This window comes from Papio anubis, chromosome 12, assembly GCF_008728515.1.
Source record: "Papio anubis isolate 15944 chromosome 12, Panubis1.0, whole genome shotgun sequence".
NCBI lineage: Eukaryota > Metazoa > Chordata > Mammalia > Primates > Cercopithecidae > Papio > Papio anubis.
In genome coordinates this window covers 5499136-5508248 of record NC_044987.1, presented here as the reverse complement: position 1 = coordinate 5508248, position 9113 = coordinate 5499136, and the positions used below count along the sequence as shown (strand labels likewise).

Genomic DNA, 9113 nt, shown 5'->3' with positions numbered 1-9113 from the left:
AAGGCAATGTGCATAAAGAAGGCAATATTCTTATACTGACCAAGATAAATCAAAATTAGAGAGAATATGAAAAAAGCAAAGGCAAAAAATAAAATCATGTATGTGATATAAATGAGAAAAATTAAAGATTCTTTTCATATCGAGATCTCAGAATCATTATATAAATTTATATATCACGAATTAAGTCAATTCTCTTCTAAATGTTTCCCATCCTAACCTATGAAGAACCAAAATCAATGATATTTAAACCACATTAATAAAGAGATATAATACCCACAATATCTACAAGTACAAGGTTTGCACCAACCCAATATTTACTGTTGAATTCATAAGCCACATCACTTTGTCTCATTGCTTCCTTTGTCAAAAAGTCACAAATCCAACTCAGAAATACTCTGCTCTAACATTAAGGAGCTCAAGGTGCTCTTGTGCAAGGAGGGGTAAATAACAACAACAACAACAAAAAAAAAAAAAACAGGCTACCAGCATAGCAGATTCTACTGAATGAAATCCAAGTAGTGCTTGCTTCAGCAACACATATACTAAAATTAGAACGATACAGAGATTAGCGTGGCCCCTGTGCAAGGATGAAATTAAAGTAGTCAGAGGCTAGAGAGAACAATTCATACATCTACCTAGCTATGGGCACACAGAACAAGCAAGTTGTATCAACTTCAGAATTCCACTGGCAGACTCAACAAATAACAAAAACACTTGCTTTATCAGATACATTCGAATCTAGTGATCTCAGGAAATCCCTCTCACTGGCTAAGCAACCATCTTATCAGTCTAAGTGACTACTCGTTTTTGCCTCCAATCTACAGATAAAGTAAATCAAAACTATTACATATGTTGGTTAAATAAAATCTGAGGCAAGTGATAATTTTTCTAGCAACTTATACAACATGTACATGTAGTAAACAAAAACAAAAAACAACCAGTAAAGTAATACATGAATAAAACTTATCAGAATTAGTCATCTTTTTAAATGAACATTGGATATTAAAAACGTATCTCTATCTGAAAAGGAATCTGTAGAACTGAAAGAAAAAAATGGGCTACAGTTAATTAAGGTAAAAGTATAGTGTTGAAAATTAGTGACTAACTATATCACAACTGATTTAGTAAAAGCTCTTGTAAAAATAATGAAGATTGAGAATTCTGAAACATAATGCTGAGCCAGGTGTCGTGGCTTACCCTGCAATTGAGCACTTTGAGAGGCTGAGGCGGGAAGATCCCTTAAGGCCAGGATTTTAAGACCAGGTTGAAAAAGGCCCTGTTGAAAGAAGAAAGGAAGAAAGAAAAGAAAGAAAGAAAGAAAAGAAAAGGAAGAGAGAAAGAAAAGAAGAGAGAGAGAGAGAGAGAGAGAGAGAGAGAGAGACAGACAGACAGACAGACAGAAAGAAAGAAAGAAAGAAAGAAAGAAAGAAAGAAAGAAAGAAAGAAAGAGAGAGAAAGAGAGAAAGAAAGAAGGAAGGAAAGGAAGGAAGGAAAAGGAAGGAAGGAAGAAAAGGAAGGCGGGAGGGAGGGAGGGAGAGAGAAAAGAAAGAAAGAAAGAGAGAGAGAGAGAAAGAAAAAGAAAGGAAAGAAAGAAAGAAAGAAAGAAAAGAAAAGAAAAGAAAAGAAAAGAAAAGAAAAGAAAAGAAAAGAAAGAAAAGAAAAGAAGCTGGGCATGGTGGTGCACACCTGTAATCTCAGCTACTCAGGAGGCTGAGGTGAGAGGCTTGTTTTGAGCCCAGGAGTTCTAGGTTGTGGTGAGCTGTGATTGTGCCACTACACACCAGCCTGGTCGACAGAGTGAGACTGCCATCTAAAAAAAATTATATATGTATAATTGCATATATAATTACATATATAAAATTACATATATACTTATGTATACATGTACAATATATATTTATAATATATAAATATATATAATATATTATATATAATTTATAAATATAAATTATATATAATGTTAGATTAAAGGAAATAATATTTCCTGAGTTAAAATTTTGATTAAATATGCTATAGTCACTGAGATACAGAAGGCATCCACTATATTACTTTTACATATTTTAGGACCTTAGAAAATTGTGGTCTTACCATACATATAAACTGTATACATATAAAAACTATACATAACCATACTCCTGGTCACCACTGTTAGTGGACCTCCTCCTAATGTTAATGATACTGCAAATAAAAATTCTAAATGTAAATTCAATGAACAATCAGGGGAGAAAGCAAATGGTCTAAGCAGACTCCCCCTCAGTGAAAAGTCTGGGGAGAGGTCAGGAAGAGACCAGGATGAAATCAATAGGGGTAAGGCTATGCAAAACGAAAAGAAAAAAAAAGGTTGTACTAACTTTTCAGGCTTGAAAAGCTCAAGGTATTCCATGAATTCAGTAGAGTTTCTCCCACAAAACTACTTGAAGAAATGTAAATAAATCCAATGTTTTCAATCTGCCGTTTACTTACTGGTATCCTTACCTGCATAGTTCACTCTACTTTGAAGTTGGTTTGAGACTGAAGTAATTTTAGCAACTGGCTACTTATCTTATTAGGCCTGCTCGTCTGCTATTTCTCAGAAAGTGTTAGAGTAAAAATGGGACTCAACAATGACTAGTTACTTAAAGTACTAGAGACCATTCAACTACTTACAAAATTACAGGCATTTTTCTCAAATCACAAATATCCTATCCTCAAGTAACAGAAGCTAAATGCTATACTTCTAAACATTAATTTGAGGTATCTTATTTTGATTTAAAGTAAGTGTACTACTATTCTGGTATCAGTAATTCTTCGATTTTATTTTCCTAGGAAGGAGAATCAAGTTCCTGCCTGCTCATTTATTTCTGGAAACAGAGAAGCATTTTTCCCATTATCTTTTGTTATTGAAATCTGTTCTGGTAAGTTTTACCCACTGCAAAAATAAAGTGAACCTTTGAAGAATAAAATATAATAGGGAAGTAGCTCGTTAAAAGATACACAGATTTATGTTTAAATTTGAATGATGCATAAATTAGGAATTTAACATCTATTTCTTCTGATTTTGTTTGCTACAATCAGACATCAATATTATCATCTCTGGAGCTTTTTATGTTATATTTTCAAAATGAACAATGAATACAAAGTACATTTTCTGATGTCTCCAACATTACTTAAAAATAATAAGGCTGTTTCTAAGTGTCAACTGAGAATTTTCAAGTTACATCACTGTTCTAATGTTGCTTACTGATAGGCAATTCATTAAGTTACTGTTTCACTATTACAGGTATTATTCAAGTTACAAGATACACAGCAATTGGAAACAACAGTATTATCTTTGGGTTTCCATTTAGAAATAATGTTGGATTTTTAAATTTAAGAAATTTGGGCTCAGACAATTCAAATTCCTTCTGTGCCACTTATTACCTAAGTGAACTTGCACAATTTACTGAAAATCTCTGAAGATCAATTTCCTCTTCTGAACCGAATCATCATACCCAGTCATACTGTTGAAGTAATTCGATGAAACAGTATCAAGTCCTATATAGTAGATGTTCAAAAAAATGGAAGGTATAATATAATAATAAAATAAAAGTACTTGGTGAATCTAGGTTTGGATCTACTAAAATGTTTAACTCTTCTGCAAAAGGAAACAAAATTCTCATTTATTTAACTTACTACTTTGGTTTTTCCTGATATATGTTAGATACTATGAAGCTATCCTTCAAAGCAATTACCACACTTCTAAACACTTAGTATGTACTCAAATACTATTTAATTTAAATATTTCAACTTTTTTATTATGGAAAATTTCAACCATATACAAAAGTATATAGATAATGGAATAAATGAACCAATAGGTATCTATTACTCAGCTTTAACAATTAACAATGGCTCATCTCCCCACCCCCATTTGACTGGATTATATGTAAATCCTAGATATGATATCATTTCATCCATAAATAATTCAGCATGTATCTCTAAAATATAGTATTTTTAAATAAAAATATTATCTTAACTTAGGAATCCACTAATCACTCAATTACCACAAATATCCACTCAAGGTAAACTTTTCCAACTGCCTTGAACCTTTTTTTTAATTATTTACTGAAACATGGTCTCGCTCTGTCACCCAGGCTGGAGTGCAGTGACATGATAGTAACTCACTGCAGCATCAACCTCGTAGGCTTAAGTGATCCTTTTGCCTCAGCCTACCGAGTAGCTAGGACTACAGGCATGTGCCACCACGCCTGGCTAATTTTTAAATTTTTTGTAAAAATAAAGTTTTGCTATGTTGACCAGGCTGGTCTCAAACTCCTGGTCTCAAGGGATCCTCCTTGCCTGGGTCTCCCAATCTGCTAGGATTATAGCCGAGGGCTGCCACGCCCAGCCATTGTTTTTTTCTTTTTTTAAATAGCTCATTCATTTGAATCAGAAAGTCCACACATGATATTTTGGCAAGTAAGTCTCTTAAGTCTCTTTTCCCCTTCCTCCATTTTTTTATTATCATATATGGTTGAAGAAACCAGGTTCAGTATATTCTCTGACAATCTTTATCTTGCTGATTATGTCCCAGTAGTGTTGTTCTATGGGTTCTTCTAGCTCTTATATTTCCTGTAAGTCATTCATTCTTTTTTTGTGTGTGTGTGTGAATACACCTTAAGTTCTGGGGTACATGTGCAGAACGTGTAGGTTTGTTACACAGGTATACACATGCCATGGTGGTTTACTGCGCCCATCAACCTGTCATCTACATTAGGTATTTCTCCTAATGCTATTCCTCCCATAGCCCCTTACCCCCGGACAGGCCCCAGTGTGTGATGTTCCCCTCCCTATGTCCATGTGTTCTCACTGTTCAACTCCCACTTATAAGTGAGAACATGTGGTGTTTGGTTTTCTGTTCCTATGCTAGGTTTGCTGAGAATGATGGTTTCCAGCATCATCCATGTCCCTGCAAAGGACATGAACTCATCCTTTTTTATGGCTGCATAGTATTCCATGGTGTATATGTGCCACATTTTCTTTATCCAGTCTCTCATTCATGGGCATTTAGGATGGTTCCAAGTCTTTGCTATTGTGAACAGTGTTGCAATAAACATACCTGTGCATGTGATTTATAATCCTTTGGGTATATACCCAATAACGGGATTGCTGAGTCAAATGGTATTTCTGGTTCTAGATCCTTGAGGTATTGTCACACTGTCTTCCACAATGGTTGAACTAAATGTATTCCCATCAACAGTGTCAAAGTGTTCCTATTTCTCCATATCCTCTCCAGTATCTGTTGTTTCCTGACTTTAATGATCACCATTCTAACTAGCGTGAGATGGTATCTCACTGTGGTTTTGATTTGCATTTCTCTAATGACCAGTGATAATGAGCTTTTTTTCATGTTTGTTGGCTGCATAAATGTCTTCTTTTGAGAACTGTCTGTTCATATCCTTTGGCCACTTTTTTATGAGGTTGTTTGATTCTTTTCTTGTAAATTTGTTTAATTTCTTTGTAGATCCTGGACGTTAGCCCTTTGTCAGATGGATAGATTGCAAAAATGTTCTCCCATTCTGTAGGCTACCTGTTCACTCTAGCTTTACTGAATGGCTTACCTTGATGTTTTCTGCCATTTCTACAAGCCTTCTAAAATAAATATTAATCTAAAGAACAACAAAAATGATAAAATAATAAAAAGTACAAAGAAAAAACCACCAATGAGCCAGAAATAATCTGTTCTTGCAATATCTTAAGAATGTATAAATGGGGCAGCTATCCAAGGCATGGCACATTTAGAGGTTTCAAATGCTTCTCCTGTAACCAAAATGGGCTCTTTTGTCCTCTCCCACCATCTACGACATTTCTATATCCTCCCTCACAATCCACTAAGAAGGGCATTACCTGCACACAACTGAAGAATCTATGACTATTGCTAAGATTCCAGCTAGTATGTTTGCCACTCTGATTCATTCCTACTGTTTTAAAAGAATAATATAAAAGCTATGTGAACTCTGAAATATCCTTAAAGTAGAGGACAGAAACATTACAAGCACTCCTATCTGGTCAGGAAAGAGGAAACAACTTATCTTAGAATGAATTCATCCGTTTCATAAAATGCAGGAACAGACCATTTTAGTCTATTAAACTTCATTCTCCAACTCTAGAGATCAAAAAAACACTTAACTATAACAGGCTGCACATCTGAGAAAACACAGATTCATGACATGATATTAATGCAGAGAAACAGACATTAACCAACCTTGCTGAGCCTGGGTATCCGGCATGTTAGTTACAAGTAACGTAGTTTTGTCAAGGAGAACTAGATCTCCTCCCACCGACTACCCAACAAGAAAACATACTATTGGGCCAGTGTACCAGAACCCTCAGATCAAAGAACAGGTAAGACAGTAACAGATTCTGAAAGGATCAAATATATCCACAAATTAAGGAGGAGTTCTTAAGTAAACAAATGGAAAAGCCAATTCATCATGCACTGCTTGTTTGGCCACCTTCAAACAACTGGCCAGCGATGACCATCCATTCTGTCATTTTCTTTTTCTTTTTTTTTTTTTTAAGACAGAGTCTTGCTCTTCTTGCCCAGGCTGGAATGCAGTGGAACATAAAATACAAAATACATACCAGCATAATAAAAATACCACCTCAAACTAGTATCGCAGCTTACTATTTTCAAAGCAATTTGACATACTCCAAAGAAAAAGAAAATAACAAGTGACCAAAAAGAGTGGAAATTTTCCATCTAAAATAGAAACTTCAGAGTTCTAAACTTTCCAAAGAACAGAAAGTATTCAGAATTGAATTCACTATAATCCTTCAATTAACTATATAATCTAACATTAAAGGGCTTAATAATAAAAATAGATGTAACACATTCCAAGAAATGAGTATGCCACAAGAAAGTATGGTAATTTAAACAGCATTGTTTTCCAAGGAAAAAACTCTAAGACTGTTTCTTCAAAAGAATGGCTTTAGAAGAGAGATTCTCAACATTTTTCCTGCCCCAAAACAGTCCGAGGATACACACAATCTCATTAGTAACAATGGGCTCATAACCTATTTAGAGATTTATTTTGATAAACAATTTTAAAAGCAAATTATCTTTGAGCGTGTCAAGCTGGTTAAGCATTCAAACCTTAAGGTGAAAATTATTTTAATTAGAACTTAATTTAGTTGAAATCAGAAGCACAAAAGAAGTTAAAGAGAGGCTACAAAGGAAAGGGGCTGGATGGCCTGGAGTCTCTGGTCAGCTAAGGGCAATATGAGAGGAAGACAGACAAAGAAGAAAAAAATGAAGCAGGATTCTAAATACAAATAGAGAGCACTAAGAATTTGTCTAGGCACCTGGAAGGGTACCTTCACTGCACATGCCTTGACAGGAGCTGAATTCTTATGTGAGAAATGGCTTGGAAGACTGCAAACAGAAAACACCCACTAGGCAAAACCATCATGTTTCTCAAAACTGAAACACTGGTTCTATTTCTGGTTTATAAATTTTGCAAAAAATTGTAAAAAGTTCTGAAAAATGTAATAAATGATGGCAAAGAAAAGGAAAAAAGATTTTTCTTCTCTAACTTTTAAAAGTATAAAACTGAAGATCATAAAATCAATTCAGTGTATGAATACGTTTTATCAAATATAATAAACTTAGAAAACAAAGTATACCATTTAAATGTAACTCTAAAAATTCACAGATGAAATAGACATAAATCGTAACCAGAATGTTGGGGGATATCAGTAAGGGTCCCAATATTCTTCCTCAAAATACTCTTGAAGTAACACCAAAGTGACAGGACGCTCCAGCGCATGAACCCTGGTTGTGAATCAATCTGGGGGTAATTCTTATGCTGTTACTCACAGTTTTGTCAGGCTACCATCTCTGAAGTTAGGGACATTTGCCTAACAGCTGATGCAGATGTCTATGACAATAAAGAAGAATTATGTCAATGGCTACGACTGCGAAAAGAATGAGGAGCCAGAGAAGCATTCATGTCAGAAGACAAACACTTCAAACAACTATCAGCACTTACTGGGATTTCACACATTTGAATATTTTCAAAGTGAGAAGAAATCTTGAAAACAGTCTATTCTGAAGTCAGCTAGGAAACTAAACTCTAGAAATTCATATATGTTTCTCCAACCTTACAACTGTATGGCAAACTTTCACACTGTATTTAATTCTAATTCTAATTACCACAAGAACCTAGTGATGTGACAAAAGAAACAACACTGTCCCTGTATTATATCTGAGAAAACTGAAGCATGCCCAAGGTCACACAATTTACAAGTGGTATTTGCCTTTTAGTTTACCTTTGAATAAACATTTCAAATGTCTCCTCCTCTGAGACATTTTCAAATTATTACCCAGTCCAAAGCATTCTCCTTTCTGCTTTCCCACAATACTTTCAAAATACCACTCTCAAATACTTCCAAAAATACAAGAGAAACAGGCAATGAGACATTAAGTGATCTGCACAAGGACACAGTGGTGGTGCTTTGAGTCTGACTCCAGAGATGACGCACTTAACCACTAAACTATTCCCCGAAATGATCACTAACCAGGTATGATCTTTTCTGCTATAATTTCTCTGCATAAAGTGAATTCGTTCATATGAGCTTAGTAAATAGGGGAATGGTGTCAATACAAGTCAGATTATATACAACTATTTTTCCCACACTTTTTGGCCATGTGTGTCCAGCTTAACGCAAAGTTCACTGACACGAGCCAATGCAGTGAACTGCAGGGGACTGCTGCCGCCCTGTTCATGACGCTCATTCATGCCACTTTGTTGCTACTTCAACGTGGTCACTTACTATGTCCTGGTAGGGCTTTTTGCCTAGTACTTCCTCATTTTTGTGTACTTCGTCCTAATCTCAGTAGTCTATCAGCCTCAAACCTTCAATGCATCCCTTTCCATCAGCAACCACCACCTTTAAAGATAAAATCCTATATTTACTGTAATATTTCTTTACTTATTAGGACTCTGACATGTCTTTTGAACTAACTGTTCTATTATTTTTACTAGATTGCTACTGCTTTTATTAGTGATCCAGATATAATGCTGTACAGATTTTGAGTGATTTGTGCAACTCCATTTTTCCCAGACCTTTAATTTTTAGCATATGACTGGTTAAAA

The 9113-nt window shown here is 35.0% G+C and overlaps 1 non-coding gene across 1 annotated transcript; it reads left to right on the top strand.

Moving 5' to 3' along the window:
* The first annotated feature begins 518 nt into the window (after nt 1-518).
* Nucleotides 519-623, top strand: LOC116269857. The gene has a single exon (XR_004177674.1). It is a non-coding gene; the product is annotated as a U6 spliceosomal RNA (small nuclear RNA).
* The last annotated feature ends 8490 nt before the right edge of the window (nt 624-9113 follow it).